This window comes from Chroicocephalus ridibundus, chromosome 1 (genome assembly GCF_963924245.1).
Source record: "Chroicocephalus ridibundus chromosome 1, bChrRid1.1, whole genome shotgun sequence".
NCBI classification, from domain to species: domain Eukaryota; kingdom Metazoa; phylum Chordata; class Aves; order Charadriiformes; family Laridae; genus Chroicocephalus; species Chroicocephalus ridibundus.
The window spans coordinates 10,313,497-10,329,973 of record NC_086284.1 but is presented as its reverse complement, the minus strand read 5'-3'; the positions used below and the strand labels follow the sequence as shown (position 1 = coordinate 10,329,973).

The 16,477-nt window shown below is 55.3% G+C and overlaps 1 pseudogene; it reads left to right on the top strand.

Annotated features, from left to right (window-relative positions):
- The first annotated feature begins 426 nt into the window (after positions 1–426).
- Positions 427–4,726, top strand: LOC134514675 (F-box only protein 39-like; annotated as a pseudogene).
- Positions 4,727–16,477: the final 11,751 nt, after the last annotated feature.

The window sequence follows — 16,477 nt, the reverse complement described above, 5'->3', positions numbered from 1 at the left end:
TAATACGCAAAGCAAAAGCCGCGCGCACAAGCAAAGCCAAACAAGGAACCCGTTGGCTGCTTCCCATTGCAGGCGGGGGTTCAGCCGTCTCCAGGAAAGCCGGGCTCCGGCAGCGTGAGGGGGACTTGGGAAGACAAACGCCATCACTCTGAACATCAGCCCTTCCTTCTTCTTTCCCCGGCTTTATATACTGAGCGTGACGTCAAATGGCACGGAATGTCCCTTTGCTCAGTCGGGGTCAGCTGTCCTGGCTCTGTCCCCTCCCAACCCCCTGTGCCCCCCAGGCCATTCAAGAAGCAAACTTTCATGCGTTTGCTTGGAAGCCTATGCTGTTGGGAATGGCAAGAAATCTACCCACACCTTTCTTCATCTAGGTTTGCTCAACACCCAGAGGAGAAGTGAAAAACTGTCTTCTCAGCGAAAGACGACAGCGAAGCTGAGCAGAGCCCCTGGGCTCACCTACCTGATGTCTGAGACGTGTCTTCCAGTGGTCAGACGACAGGGACAGATCTAACGCTGCCTTGGTCAGCAAAAAAATGGAATTGGGCCCTGCACTTGGGATCCCTCTGGAAAAGCAGAACCAGCACCTTCTACGGCCAGCCCTGAAGGGAGGACACACTGGAGTTGCAGAGTGTACTGTGGTACCTCAGGAAATTTGGCAAGTAGCTGGAGCGACTTGAGATCAAGTTATGGAATCCTTGCAATACTGGCTTTACCCCAAAATGTCACGGGACTATGAGAGATCTTCTTTCATGCCTGGGCGAGTGTAACAGTTGCCTACTGTCCCTGAGCATCGGGTACCTGGGATTAGACCCCTTGATTCGGGAAAATGTGATGAGGGCTCAGTTTCTCAAGAACTTCTCTACCTTCCTGAAAAGAATGAGCAAACGGCTTGATTCTCTCAACTTGAAAGGAGCCAGAGTAACCTTGGAAGAAGGCTGTGAGCTTCTGCATTCTCTCAGCTGCTTGACAAATGAAAGCTCTCTGTCTGAAATCGGTGTCGACAATTTCTTCAGCCTCCACCGTCCTGTCTTCAGCAGCGCCTTGTTCCACCAAACTATGGCCAAGTTCCACAGCCTGGTCATCCTGACTTTCAATTACAACTGCATCTCTGACGAGCTGATGAACACCCTGCGGGAGCACAGCGCTCATTCCCTGTGCACCTTGAATATCCAATGTCATACCCATGACCCTCATGGGCAAGTGGTCAGGGGAACGTCGTGGGCCAACTTGGCCAAGAGAGCCCCAAAACTGCGCGTGAACTTCTTCTTTGAAAGAGTCACGAAGCACGATCACCTAGGCAGGATCCTGCTAGCGGAGATGCCAGTCAGCAGCATAAGAGTCTGCGGAGCTACAGTTTCAGAGACCCAGGCTGGAGAATGAGACGCACCCTCACCAACCTCCTCCCAGCCTCCTGGCGTGTTCTGCAGGTACGGGAACCCAGAGTGACATCTCACCGCGGTATCACAAAGCTAAGCAAAGTGATCCTCCAGGCCTTCTGCATAGCAGCGCTCAGCAGGAGGAATTCCTGACCACTTCAGTGTTATGGCCAGAGGGTCATTTTCATAAGCGAGCCACTGCGGTGTTCCACTCTAGCCTGGTTGAGGTCGTTGTCCTTGTCCAGTTGCGATGCCCGTTATGCCAGTCTTCACTGTCAGGCTGATGTCAGGTTGCCCTCATAAAAAGCTAAAACGCCCAAAATACTGGTGCTGGGATGTCAGCTGTGAGCAAAAAGAGCTTTTCAGGCAGGAAAACCTCAGTTTGGTGAAAAAGCTTTAGGCTTGTTCTAGTAACTGACAACTTTCTTATCCTTTCCGATTTTTCTGAACCCCACCCTTTTGCAGGGAAATCTGCGTATGAGGAGAAGAGTCTGTACACCCTGTTTGCTTGCGGAGCTGTAGCCTGCATCAGCCTGCACTCGTGGTTCTGCTCCCTTTTGGCAACACACAAACGTCTAGAGCGGATGTAAATTAACTGGTGGCCATGTCACAGGCCTTTGGTGTCACGCAGGATGTGCCACCAAAGGTGTGCGACAGCCTTGACCCGCGTCAAGGAGCATCAGGTCTTTGCACGCCTGAGAGAAGCACACGGCCTGATGGTTGCTGACAGCGCTCTTGAGGTTCTGTTGCGCTGCAGAGCTTCCAATGAACAGGCGGGATCTGCAAAGCTTTCTAGAAATTGTCTTTGGATCTACTCTCGTACCGGGGATAATTTCCAATATGTCAAATAAGATCATGGCATGAGCTGAGGGTGCAGCATCTTCTAACGGTAACAGAAGTTGTCTATCTCTTAGGGTGGGGTGCAATGCACGAGGGCCCCCCCATCTCCACAGGAGAGTTGGGATTACCGTAGCGTCTACCGTTGTCGTTACCCAAAACTGATTCTCTGCTCCTGTCAAGGGACAAAATTGATCTGCTGCCAGTCCCTTCTGTTGGTAGTATTGGGAAACTTGTTTATTGAATTCTAGTTACTGCGCTCACCAGTTCTGTTGAGCAGCACTAACAACATTTGTTCTTTTTTGAAGGAATTAACACTTCAGTGGAACAATGACCGTGAGCTGCTGGACGATGAGCTGCTACAGCTCACCTTGTCATGCCACAGGCTGTTCTTTCTGGAAGTGTGGGCCTTTCTAAGTGTCACCCCCGTGGAGGGGCTGCTCCAAAACCGGGCAGAAAGGAAATGCAGTTTGGCTACTCTAAAGGTAAGACTTTGTGCTTCAAAACTCCCATTCCCTTCCTCTCTCCAATAGCCAGAGAAAGGTGAGGTCCCCAGGGCCAGAGAAAGGGCGCTTACGGAAATGCTAACATAACTACCTTCCCTAGGTTACGTTTTAGCATTGTAACGAGCCTGAGAACCACTCGCAGAAACGGGGCTTTCCGACCTCCTCAGCCAGGTACAGAATGCTGCAGAGGCTGAACAACAAGCCCCAGCAGTTCCACGAGTCCTTCCTAGGCTGGGCTTCCCTCTGTCTCCTCTAGTCCAAGCTGGGGATTCTGAGTCACCTGCCAGCCCCGGCGCTTACATCTACGCTTAAGTCGAGGCCAAGGGGTTGAATCCCACTAAACTGCAAAAAGATGGAAGCACATCTCACTCTTTAGGGATGCTGTGTTGAACTGGGCCAGACCACGACTGTGGCTGGTGTACACCATGCTGTCATGCTGCTTTGCATGCCAGATGCTGAATTCAGTGGATCCTCCCCGATGTGTGCAGCTCCCAGGGGTGCCTCGCTTCTGGGGGTAAAAGGAACCTGGCTCTCCCCAGAGATTCTTCAGCAGGAGACGGTGTTTTCCGTCAGTTTGGAGTGAAAACAGTCACACCTCAAGATTTTACTCCAAGCCAAGGCATTTGGCTTCTCTGGGTTCCTCATTAGTCACAGAGGCTTCTTGTTGTCATGAAATTTAATGGGCTGAGCGTGCTCCGTGTATCTGAGAGACACGACCCTCATTCATTCGTACAGGTCGGGATTTACACAGCCTGATAAGAGCCTAGTGAAGAGGCCCACAGAATCACAGAATGGTAGGGTTGGAAGGGACCTCTGGAGACCCTCCAGTCCAACCCCCTGCCAGAGCAGGGTCACCCGGAGCAGGTTGCACGGGAACGCGTCCAGGTGGGTTTGGAATGTCTCCAGAGACGGAGACTCCACCACCTCTCTGGGCAGCCTGTGCCAGGGCTCTGCCACCCTCACAGGAAAGAAGTTCCTCCTCATGTTTAGGTGGAACTTCCTATGGTCAAGTTTGTGCCCGTTACCTCTTGTCCTGTTGCTGGGCACCATTGAAAAGAGCCCGGCCCCATCCTCCTGACACCCCCCCTTTCAGTATTTCTAAGCGTTGATAAGATCCCCCCTCAGTCGTCTTTTTTCCAGACCAAAGAGACACAAGTCCCTCAGCCTTTCTTCATCAGAGAGGTGTTCCAGTCCCCTCATCATCCTGGTAGCCCTTTGCTGTCCCCTCTCCAGCAGTTCCCTGTCCTTCTGGAACTGGGGAGCCCAGAACTGGACCCAGTGCTCCAGCTGTGGCCTCCCCAGGGCCGAGCAGAGGGGGAGGATGACCTCCCTCCACCTGCTGGCCACACTCTTCTTGATGCCCCCCAAGATGCCATTGGCCTTCTTGGCCACAAGGGCACATTGCTGGCTCATGGTCATCCTGTTGCCCACCAGGACTCCCAGGTCTCTTTCCACAGAGTTGCTCTCCAGCAGGTCAGCCCCCAACCTGGACTGGTGCAGGGGGTTATTCCTCCCCAGGTGCCGCACCCTACGCTTGCCCTTATTGAATTTCATAAGGTTCCTCTCTGCCCAACTCTCCAACCTGTCCGGGTCTCTCTGTATGGCGGCACAGCCTTCTGGTGTGTCAGCCACCCGCCCCCCCAGCTTTGTGTCATCAGCAAACTTGCTGAGGGTGCACTCTATCCCTTCGTCCAGGTCATTGATGAATATATTGAAGAGGACTGGACCCAGTACTGACCCCTGGGGAACACCACTCGTCACTGACCTCCAACTAGACTCTTTGCCCCTAATCACGACCCTCTGAGCTCTGTCTTTTAACCAGTTATCTGTCCACCTTATCTATGTCCATTTATCTAACCCACACCTCCTAAGCTTCCCTATGAGGATGCTGTGGGAGACCGTGTCGAACGCCTTGCTCAGCTCTTGCACGCTAGTTAGAGGAGGTTCAAATACCTGATTGACTCAGAGATTAATCATTTTGCTGTCGTCTACCCAATGGTATAAGCCAGAGGAAGCGAGAAGAACACCCAGTGCCATCTGCACGCAATGAATGCATCCTTTGGAGGGCTCTAGGAAGGGATTTGAATCTCGACAGCAGTGCCTCTGAACGAGAGAGACCTTTACAGCAAGACAGAGGCAAGGGACAAGGTTGCACTCCACGCGTTAAAATGTTGGACTTGGGAACGGGCCTCCTACATCTCCAGCATCATTTCTTCTTACCCTTGCTTTGTTTTTCCTCGCCAGAACCAAAGGAAGCAGCGAGCCCTTTTCCACCCTTACGGGCATCTCTAGGAAAAATAAGGCCCCCTCTTTCTTCAGCACCTCTCATTGTAGAGCTTCAAACACCTTACCAATGAAGCCCAGCGCGCTGTTTCCAATTTACAAAGAGGGAAACTGAGACGTGGGGTGATGTCCTGGTTTAACTTCAGCCACCAACAAAGAAACAGGCGGCCGCTCGCTCGCTTCCCCCCTGCCACGGGAGAGGGGTAGAATGGGAAGAAAAAGGCAAAACTTGTGGGTTGAGATCAAGGCAGTTTAACAGAACAGCGAAGGAAAGCAGAAAACCACAACAATAACGCTGTTAGAGGAATGTACAAAACACCATGAATGTACCGCTGCTCACCGACCGGACCCGGGAAGTACCTCTGTCCCGTGACAGCTCCTTGGGAAAACTGACCCTATTGCTGGCAGAACCGGGTGTTTTCCACCCTTTGTTCTATACTTTCAACGTCATGCCCAGATCTTACACTTTCCAATGAATTACCACCGCTTTTCCCTGTCTTTGATATATACACACATCTATAGACATACAGCTATCATAGAACGGTTGAGGTTGGAAGGGACCTTTCAGATCATCAAGTCCAACCATCAACCCAACACTGACAAAAACCACCGCTAACCCACGTCCCTCAGCACCACGTCTGCCCGGCTTGTAAATCCCTCCCGGGACGGTGACTCCACCACTGCCCTGGGCAGCCTCTTCCAATGACAACCCTGTTGGTGAAAACATTTTTCCTAATATCCATTCTAAAACTCCCCTGGTGCAACTTGAGGCCGTTTCCTCTTGTCCTGTCGCCTGTTCCTTGAGAGAAGAGACCGACCCTTAGTCTCTGGGCCATCCCTCGACAATGTCTGTTGAGGTTGAGTTCATTTAACCCATGGCTTTGGGCTCCCTCTGTCAGAGCCGTCTCTCAGGGCAGGGGAGATGGTGTGTGGTGCTGGACTCCTGCATGCTGTATCCAGAGCTCGCCGCTGGTGTAGCTGGTGCGGACCCTGCCCAGGTTCCGCAGGTTGAAGATGTCAATCTTCAGGAAGTTGCTGGGCGCCAGTTGCTGAGGTCAGGTGTGATCCCATCACCGCTGCGCTTTACTCACGTTCATCAAAGTCCATCTGCCATTGTTTTGGGTGATTCTTACTGGAGTCCCATTGGTATGGCATCTAGCAATTCTAATAATGATGACACAGAGTGGCAGGGCTATATAGCAATTAACATCACACAAATGGATTCATTGGCTTGTCTCACCCACAGTCAGATCCCCATGACCATGTGAGCCGCCTTCTGGATGCGGGGAAGGCTGTGGACGTTGTCTCTCTGGACTTTGGTAAGGCCTTTGACACCGTCCCCCAGAGCGTTCTCCTGGAGAAGCTGGCGAATCGCGGCATAGACAAGTGTACTCTTTGCTGGGTAAAAAACCGGCTACATGGCCGTGCCCAGAGAGTTGTGATTAGTGGGGTGAAATCCTCTTGGCGGCCGGTCACCAGTGGTGTCCCTCAGGGCTCAGTTTTGGGGCCAGTTTTGTTTAAAATCTTTTATCAATGATCTGGATGAGGGGACTGAGTGCACCCTCAGTGAGTTTGCAGATGACACCAAACTAGCTGGGAGTGTTGATCTGCTTGAGGGAAGGAAGGCTCTACAGAGGGCCCTGGACAGGCTGGAGGGATGGGCCAAGGCCAATTGGATGAGGTTTAATAAGGCCAAGGGCCGGGTCCTGCATTTCGGTCACAACAACCCCAAGCAACGCCAGGGGCTTGGGGAAGAGTGGCTGGAAAGCTGCCCCGCAGAAAAGGACCTGGGGGTGCTGGTGGCCGGCCAGCTTAACATGAGCCAGTCCTCCCCCAGATGAGCTGGGATCACTGGAAACCGGCTCAGCTCTCTCCAACCCCCCCCAAAGCAGCACAGCCCTCCCCAAAATGAGCTGGGACCGCTGGCGTCCAGCTCAACCCTGCCCAGCCCCCCCAGACCAGCGCAACCCCCCAAAGGCAGCCCAGCCCTCGGGACCCTTGCAGAGGCCGCCAGGCTGGGGCCCAGGGGGCGGGTCGGGGGTGTCGCGTGAAAAGGGGCAAAGCGGTTTTGGCAGAAAAGGAACCCCCTTGTGTTCTAACACTCCTCACCGAGGTGGGAGGCCAGGTGCGGCTGGGTGTAAATCCTGAGGGATGCCCAATTCAGCACTATCAGCCCAATGGCGTTTAATAGGTAGTAAAGTGTTACGATTTGGATACACTACTAGTGGACTGCACCTTCCGTCTAGTCGTGCTCATGAACTAGCACGGCCACTCTCGAGTCTTTGGTCGCGTTCGGTGAGAAACCAAAAGGACGAGCTACTTCAAAAAGTGCAGTTTATTTAAGCAACAGATAGATAGGTTCTTAGGGCAGCCGGTGATAAATACACTGTCTGCAAAGCACGTGCAAATGAAAGTATTGTTACATCTACAAAACGCGGGACAAAGTTCTAACGATACAGCCTGGCTATACATGTAGAAAAGAGTCTCTAGAGAAATTTCTGAGTTTCCCGAGGAAGCCCTCGGTATAATCTAGGTCTTACCCAAAGGTGTCCCTATGGGGGGGAAGAGAGGCTCAGCCCGTCGCCTGCTCCCAGAAGCCAGTGATGGAATTCTTTGCGATGGTGTCTTCCCTGGGTATCCCCCCTCTCTCGGGCTGTTTTTCTACTATTTGTTATCTTCGAGGTGGAGTTTGAGTGACTTTAGTCGTACATACTTTTACCATGAGTGGTGTAAATTTTTCTCGCTTCACAGTTAAAGGTCTAGTTTACGAGAAGCTCAGGGCACAGGCTCAAGAAGGAGCGGTCGCACCTTGGAGGCGGGTAGCCTTCGGGGTGGAGGTGTGTTTTGGTATTATAATGACATTCTAATGAGCAAAGTTCGCACAAAGGACAGCGTTTCATCAAAATTTGACAAAATGTTGGCTCTGAGCATCGAGCGGGCAGCTAATTGGCAGCTTATCTGTTTCCTGGTATCATCCCATTCCCGTATCTGCTATACATCCTAAGGTAAAGCCGCGGAATAATTGCATCCCGTCCCGTACCTCATGTAGCTTATCAGGGAACCACAGGTGTTGTATTCTTCATGCCAGCTGCGGCTGTTTTCTCCCTCAGAAGCCTCTTGATTTTCTACTTTTCCTTCATGTGTGAACAATGCTGTACTTTTGTATTTTTAGCCAATTTAGTATTTATTCCACACCCTGCAATCAAGCGAGTCAGGTGGTGAAAGCCTCTGTGGTATGGAGGCCGATGGCTGAAATATCAATATGGGGAGGCCTGGCAGATTGACGATACCACACTGCCACAAACCCACCAAGGTAAGGACCATGTGCTCACAGTGGTGGAAGCAAGCACTGGATGGCTGGAAACGTACCCTGTGCCCCGTGCCGCTGTGGGACCTTAAAACAATGGGATACACAGTTAGCAAAGGGCACCTGGCTAGTTAACACCAGGGGATCTAATAATTGAGCTGGTCCTGCCCAATCAGAACTTCCACGTACCGTAGAAGGGGATAAAGTCTCAAACTGAAGGAGGGTAGATTTAGATTGGCTCTCAGGAAGAAATTCTTGACTGTGAGGGTGGTGAGGCACTGGCACAGGTTGCCCGGGGAAGTTGTCAGTGGCCCATCCCCGGAGGTGTTCGAGGCCAGGCTGGATGAGGCTTTGGGCGGCCTGGTCTAGTGGGAGGTGTCCCTGCCCAGGGCAGGGGGTGGCACTGGGTGGGCTTTAAGGTCCCTTCCCACCCAAACCATGCCCGGAAGGGGTGGGGCCCTTCTCCTTCTCCTTTTCTCCTTCTCCTTCTCCTTCTCCTTTTCTCCTTCTCCTTCTCCCTCCCTTCTTGTTATGATTTGAGAAACCCACCACAATTTCTTGTCCTTTAGACAAGTACTCTCTCACCTGATGACCCCTCCCGACCCGGGAAGGGGAATGGGGGAAAAACAAGAAAACAGGAGGGTTGAAAGAGAAATAGATTTACTAGGATGAAACTAAAGAATTTACACTAATAATGCTAAAGAAGCAGTGTCAATCCCGATAATGATATAAAATACCCAAGGACTACACCCAGCCCCTTCCATCAGCAGGAAGCCGTGCACTCCCAGCAGGGGACAGCCAATGGGGGACACCGTGAGCGCTGTGGCTTTGCGAGGAAGGGAAGGGCTCAGGGTTCCGGCACCGCAGCAAGGAGTTCTCTGCACCGCCGCCATCAAGGGAGAGTTGAACTACACAGCAAACTTTATAATTTGTACTGAATGTGATGTTCGTGCTATGAAATAGTCCTGTTGTCAGCCTGGGGCAAGTGCCCTCCTTGTCTTGCTCTTCCTCATCCCCTGCTGCATGTCACCAAGGGGGGCCCTGACTGCCCTGTGATGTCACAAAGGGGGGCTCTGACTGCCCCATGACGTCACAAAGCGGGGATGTGCCCCCCTGCCACACTATAAAAGGGGGACGCGGTCCCCACTGGAGCCGTCAGCGGATGCTGGGCACTGCAGTCTGGCATTGTCTGGGCAGACTGCAGCCTCGGCCTCTGACACCCCAGCAGTCTTGCGGGTCCCGTCACTGGGGACCCAGGAGGACACTGGGGAGCCGCATCGCGGTTCTGTGCTGGTGACTCGGAGCACCGCAGCCACACCGGAGTCGGTGCCATGGGGCGCTCCGACGCCGTGTCTCCCCTGGGCCCTCTCATCCTGATCGTGATGGGGCTCAGCGTATTCTCATCTGTGCTGCAGAGCAAGCGGCTTCAGGTAGGTGACTGTTGCACCACACTGTGCTGCGGCGTGGGGTGGCGAGGGATGGCATGGGGTGGTGTGGGGTGCCGTGGGGGGCTGTGGTGTGGGACTGGGAGGTGCTCCCGTCTCACCCAGCTCCTGGGGACCTTGCAGAAGTGGTGGAAGAAGAATAAGAAGAAGCGTCAGACAAGCAAGACAGGAGCCCGGCCAGAGAAGCAGAGCGGTGAGTGGCCCCAGCACCGAGCACCCTGCAAACGGCCGACACCCCACGGCAGCCCTGAGCCGGGGCTGTGCCGGGGGCTGCCGGCCGCTCACTCTGTCTCCTCCCTCTGCAGCTTCTCGGGCAGTGGATGGAGAAGTGGAGAAATCCCATTCGAAGCAGGAGAAGCGGTGAGTGTGGGGGAGACCCCAGATGCTGCCCCAGACCCTCACCCCGTGCCCTGCCCCTGCCTGCGCTGGGCAGCCCTGACCGCCAGCCAAGGGGGGTGCTGCCCGCGGGTCCCGCTGGGCTCCGGGGTGCAGCGGGGTCTCTTTCTCCTCCTCTGCAGGGCGAGTGCGGAGGCCTTGAGCCGGAAGCCCCTCTCCCCATGGGCCCCACTGGCCACCATGAACCCAATGACAGACAGAGGCTGCTCTTCCTTCAGCTCCCTCTACTCCTTCCCAGAGCCCTGGCCTGGTGCAATGGCGGAGCTGGCAGCACTCGACCGCTCAGGACCGTGCCATCCCCCCAGGGCTGTCAAGGGGAGGGTGGAGGAGCCAGGGCCAGCCCTGTGCCAGGAGTCCCCACTGGAAATGCCTACAAGGACTAAGCAAGAGCCGGTCCCCAGGGAAAGCAGGGACAGGGTGCAGAGCCCTGTGCACACACAGCCTTCACCCTGCAGCCCCCCAGCCATGGCCACAGACCAAGGGGAGTTGATCATGGGGCTCCTCCACCCTTTTGAGTCCACCCAGGAGATGGCCAGGCAGTGCTGTGAGATGCTGAAGGTGCTGCAGGCCCGTTGGCAAGGGGCAGTGGGAGCCTGTGACCAGAAATTCCCCGGGGAGCCCTTCCATCCCCTGGGCAGGATGGTGGCGCAGGAGCAGCTGGGGGCCACAGTGAAGCCCCGGCACCTGGGAGTGGAGTGGCCGTGAGTGGATGCAAACACGGATAAGGCTGAGGATGGGGACATGGAGAAGGAGAAGGACACGGGACCAGACAGAAGTGTGAAGGAGAAGGAAAGGAGCAGCCCTGTGGAGCTCGGCAGGGGGAGCCTGGCAGAAATGTAGAGAAACAGCAACGTGGGGCCAGGCGAGAACAACTCCATGGGGCCAAGCACCAGCAGCCCCCCAGGCTCAGGCAGGAGCACCCCCATGGATGCAGAAGGGAGGAGGGACAGGGCGCAGAGCCCCATGAATGTTCTTCCGCCGCCCAGCAGCCCCCTAGCCAAGGCCACGGACGAGAGGGAGCTCTTCTTGGAGCTCTTGGACACTGTCAAGACCTTGGAGGAGGAGAGGCAGCAGCATGGCAAGCCTGTGAATAGGGAGTGTGACCAGGCGTCCCCAGGGCTGTGCCCGCTAGGACGGTGCCTGTGTCACTGCTGCACCCGGCTCTGGCACCGCCTGAAGGACTGGTGGAGACGCTGCTGCCGGCCACGCCGTGTCTGCTTCAGAAATTTCCCCCAGTGGGTGGGAAGTGTGGGGCCAGGAACCCCCTGGGGTGCCCCTCTTCTGAAACAATAAAAAAGTCAGTATTTTCTCTATCCCTGTGACTGTCAGCAGATCAGTTTTGTCCCTTGACAGGAGCAGAGAATCAGTTTTGGGTAACGACAACAGTAGATGCTACAGTAATGCCCACTCTCCCGTGGAGATGGGGGGGCCCTTGTGCATTGCACCCCACCCTAAGAGATAGACAACTTCTGTTACCGTTAGAAGATGCTGCACCCTCAGCTCATGCCATGATCTTATTTGACATATTGGAAATTATCCCCGGTACGAGAGTAGATCCAAAGACAATTTCTAGAAAGCTTTGCAGATCCCGCCTGTTCATTGGAAGCTCTGCAGCGCAACAGAACCTCAAGAGCGCTGTCAGCAACCATCAGGCCGTGTGCTTCCCTCAGGCGTGCAAAGACCTGATGGTCATTGACACGGGTCAAGGCTGTCGCACACCTTTGGTGGCACATCCTCCGTGATACCAAAGGACTGTGACATGGGCACCAGTTAATTTACATCCGCTCTAGATGTTTGTGTATTGCCAAAAGGGAGCAGAACCACGAGTGCAGGCTGACGCAGGCTACAGCTCTGCAAGCAAACAGGCCGCACGGACTCCTCTCCTCATAAGCACATTTCCCTGCAAAAGGGTGGGGTTCAGAAACATCGGAAAGGATAAGAAAGTTCCCAGTTACTAAACGCCTAAAAAAACCCCAACAAAACAACCAAAACCAGCCCAACGAGTGAAAAAGAATCACGGTACAAGCACAGGCCACATCCTTTAACTTTTTGGCCTTCGGTCTAGCTAAACAGTGAAATGGTCTCCGCTGCTGAAGTTCAAGTGCCCAGTCTGGGCAGGGCTGGGAGTGCTCAGCCTGGAGAAGAGGCGGCTCAGGGGGATCTCCTCCACGCACATCAATACCTGCAGGGAGGGTGCCAAGAGGACGGAGGCTGGAGCTGGTCATCACCACCGTGAGCAGTGGCAGCAGCTCGGGGCGCTGCTGAGTTCATGGGAGGTTTTGGGATGGTGTGAGACCCGTGAAGGGGTAATCCCAAGTCCTCCTGTCCCTTTGCTGAACATCTCCTTCTCTCCCTTTGGGGCGCGCAGGCCTCAGACTTGTGCTCCCACACTTTTCTGTGGGCCCAGAAGGCAAATGTGTGGAGCCTCTGAAAGCATTTTGCCTGGAAGGGATCGACTCAAAGGTGTGTCTTCTCAGGGATGCCCGCACCTCCCCTTCTATCCCTTGCTGACCCTCCACCCCCTTCCCTTTCTGTCCGCAAGCCTTCCCTCTTGTGTCTGCTCTTCCCCAGGCTGCTCCTGCCTGCTCCTGTGTCCGTGTCCCTGTCCTTGTTCACGTCTGCATCTGCGTCCATGTCCCTGTCTGCCCCCAGCCCCAGTTGCTCCCTCCCAAGGCACTGGGGTGTCACGCTTTCGGCTGGGGTGGGGATGACTTCCTTGCGAGCAGGTGGTGTAGCGCTGTGTTTTGGATTTGGGATGAAAACAGTGTTGGTAGCGCACTGGTGGTTTTAGCTGTTGCTGAGCTCTCAAGGCCTTTTCTGCTCCTCACGCTGCCCGACCGACAGTGGCCTGGGGGGCACAGGGAGTTGGGAGGGGACAGAGCCAGGACAGCTGACCCCGACTGAGCAAAGGGACATTCCGTGCCATTTGACGTCACGCTCAGTATATAAAGCCGGGGAAAGAAGAAGGAAGGGCTGATGTTCAGAGTGATGGCGTTTGTCTTCCCAAGTCCCCCTCACGCTGCCGGAGCCCGGCTTTCCTGGAGACGGCTGAACCCCCGCCTGCAATGGGAAGCAGCCAACGGGTTCCTTGTTTGGCTTTGCTTGTGCGCGCGGCTTTTGCTTTGCGTATTAAACTGCCTTTCTCTCACGCCACGACTTTCCTCCCTTTCCCACTTCCCATTCTGTGTGTCCAGAGAAGGGCAAGGGAGCTGCTGAGGGCTCTGGAGCACAGGCCACGGCGCCGGGCCCTCAGCCGCCCCACAGCCGGGCGCAGCCCCGCCCCAGGCCCCGGCCCCGGCCCCGGCCCCGGCCCCGGCCCCGGCCCGGCCCGGCCCGGCCCGGCCCACAGCGGCGGCCGATGGCGGCGCTCGGGGGTTCCCTCCCAGGAGGCGGCGGTGTTCCCCCCGCATATCCCTGCAACGTGATCAGGAACTAGTGCTGAAGGGCCGTCTGTGTCTTCTCGCGAATTCTCACTCGCCAAGGGACAGCTTCGGGGCAGGTACGTCCGCAAGGGAGCGGGGGTTGGTGGCGAAAAAAGGCAAAAAAGGGGCTATTCCGGAGCTGCCCGGGGCCGGGGAAAGGCCGGGAGGGCGCAGGCCGGCCGCGAGGGCCGGCAGCTGGCGGGGGGGCGCTGACGGGCCGGGCCGGGGCGAGCAGGAACGGCGCTCAATTTAAACGGGGTGTAACGGCCCCCACCGGTCGCTTCCCGAGGGACAGCTTCGGGGCAGGTACGTCCGCAAGGGAGCGGGGGTTGGTGGCGAAAAAAGGCAAAACAGGGGCTTTTCCGGAGCTGGGGAAAGGCCGGGAGAGCGCAGGCCGCCCAGCAGAGCCAGCAGCTCCCAGGGGGGCTGCTGACAAGATGGGGGACACAGCAGATTCCCCGCCCTCCCTCTGCCTAGCTGAAGAAGGTAACGAAGAGGACAGGGGGCTGTGGGAACATGTTCCTGCCCGGCGAAGCAGGCGTGTCTCCCCAGTAACTCCCTGGCCTTCCAGGTACCCTGAAAAACCAGGTACGAGGCTCTGCGAGGGGAACCTAATGCTGACGAGGAAGATAATGCAGTGTCCACAGAGGTGTTGCCAAGGTTAAGCCAAACCACACCTCGCATCAAAACGTCTTCAGTTAAGAAGAAAAGACGGGTCACTGTTGTAGGCGACTCCATCCTGAAGGGAGCGCAAGGCCCGATATGCAGACCAGACCCACTTCTCAGGGAAGTGTGCTCAGGGAAGGGGCCCGGGTTAAAGATACCAGAAGAAAACTTCTCTCCCTGGTAAGCCCCTCCGATTATTAACCGCTCCTCATTTTTCAGACAGGCAGAGATGATCTGTTACCGAGAATCCCAAGGGAGATCAAGAGAGACTTCTGGGCCTTGGGATGACTAGGAAAGGGCTCAGGAGCGCAAGTCGTGCTCTCCTCTGTCGTTGCAGGCACAGGGAAGGATGAGGAAAGCAACAGGAAGAGCCAGCAGATCAATACCTGGCTGCGAGCCTGGTGTCAGCGGCAGGACTTTGGGGTTTTTGATCACAGCATGGTTTGACAGGACAGCAGGCCTGTTGGAGACAGATGGGATACACCTGCCTCAAAAGGGGAAAAGGATCCTTGCACAGGAGTTGGCAGGGCTCATCAAAGGGGCTTTCAAGTAGATTTGAAGGGGGAAAGGGATGAATCCGGCAGCAGAGACGCAAGGGTCGTTGATGGGTTAGAAGCTACGGCTGCGCCTGGGAATGGTCAGGTAGGAGTGAAGCCTTCTTCCAGCAAAAAGGTGTCAGGATCAGCAGGCCAGCTGAAGTGCTTCCACACTCATGCCTGCAGCATGGGCAAGAAAGAGGAGGAGCTGGAAGCCATTGTGCAGCAGGACAGCTATGACATAGTCGCCGTCACGGAAACGTGGTGGGCTGACTTGCACACCCTGCGGGAGCACAGCGCTCGTTCCCTGTGCACCTTGAAAATCCAGTGTCATATCCACGACCCTCATGGGCAAGTGGTCAGGGGAATGTTGTGGGCCAACTTGGCCAAGAGAGCCCCAAAACTGTGCGTGAACCTCTTCTTTGAAAGAGTCACAAAGCACGATCACCTAGCCAGGATCCTGCTAGCGGAGATGCCAGTCAGCAGCATAAGAGTCTGCGGAGCTACAGTTTCAGAGACCCAGGCTGGAGAATGAGACGCACCCTCACCAACCTCCTCCCAGCCTCCTGGCCTGTTCTGCAGGTACGGGAACCCAGAGTGACATCTCACCGCGGTATCACAAAGCTAAGCAAAGTGATCCTCCAGGCCTTCTGCATAGCAGCGCTCAGCAGGAGGAATTCCTGACCACTTCAGTGTTATGGCCAGAGGGTCATTTTCATAAGCGAGCCACTGCGGTGTTCCACTCTAGCCTGGTTGAGGTCGTTGTCCTTGTCCAGTTGCGATGCCCGTTATGCCAGTCTTCACTGTCAGGCTGATGTCAGGTTGCCCTCATAAAAAGCTAAAACGCCCAAAATACTGGTGCTGGGATGTCAGCTGTGAGCAAAAAGAGCTTTTCAGGCAGGAAAACCTCAATTTTGTGAAAAAGCTTTAGGCTTGTTCTAGTAACTGACAACTTTCTTATCCTTTCTGATTTTTCAGGCAGGAAAACCTCAATTTTGTGAAAAAGCTTTAGGCTTGTTCTAGTAACTGACAACTTTCTTATCCTTTCTGATTTTTCTGAACCCCACCCTTTTGCAGGGCAATCTGCTCATGAGGAGAGGAGTCCGTGCACCCTGTTTGCTTGCAGAGCTGTAGCCTGCGTCAGCCTGCACTCGTGGTTCTGCTCCCTTTTGGCAAAACACAAACGTCTAGAGCAGATGTAAATTAAGTGGTGCCCATGTCAGAGCCCTTTGGTGTCACGGAGGATGTGTGTTCCTGGACCCACACTTCCCAGCCATTGGGGGAAATTGCTGAAGCAGACACGGCGCGGCCGGCAGCAGTGTCTCCACCAGTCCTTCAGGCGGTGGCAGAGCCGGGTGCAGCAGTGACACAGGCACCGTCCTAGCGGGCACAGCCCTGGGGACGCCTGGTCACACTCCCTGTCCACGGGCTCGCTGTGGTGATGCCCCTCCTCCTCCAAGGTCTTGACAGTGTCCAAGAGCTCCAAGTAGAGCTCCCTCTTGTCTGTGGCCTTGGCTGGGGGGCTGCTGCATGTTCACGGGGCTCTGCGCCCTGTCCATCCTCCCTTCCACATCCATGGGGGTGCTCCTGCCTGAGCCTGGGGGGCTGCTGGTGCTTGGCCCCATGGAGTTGTTCTCGCCCGGCCCCATCTTGCTGTTTCTCTTCACTTCTGCCAGGCTCCCCCTGCCGAGCTCCACGGG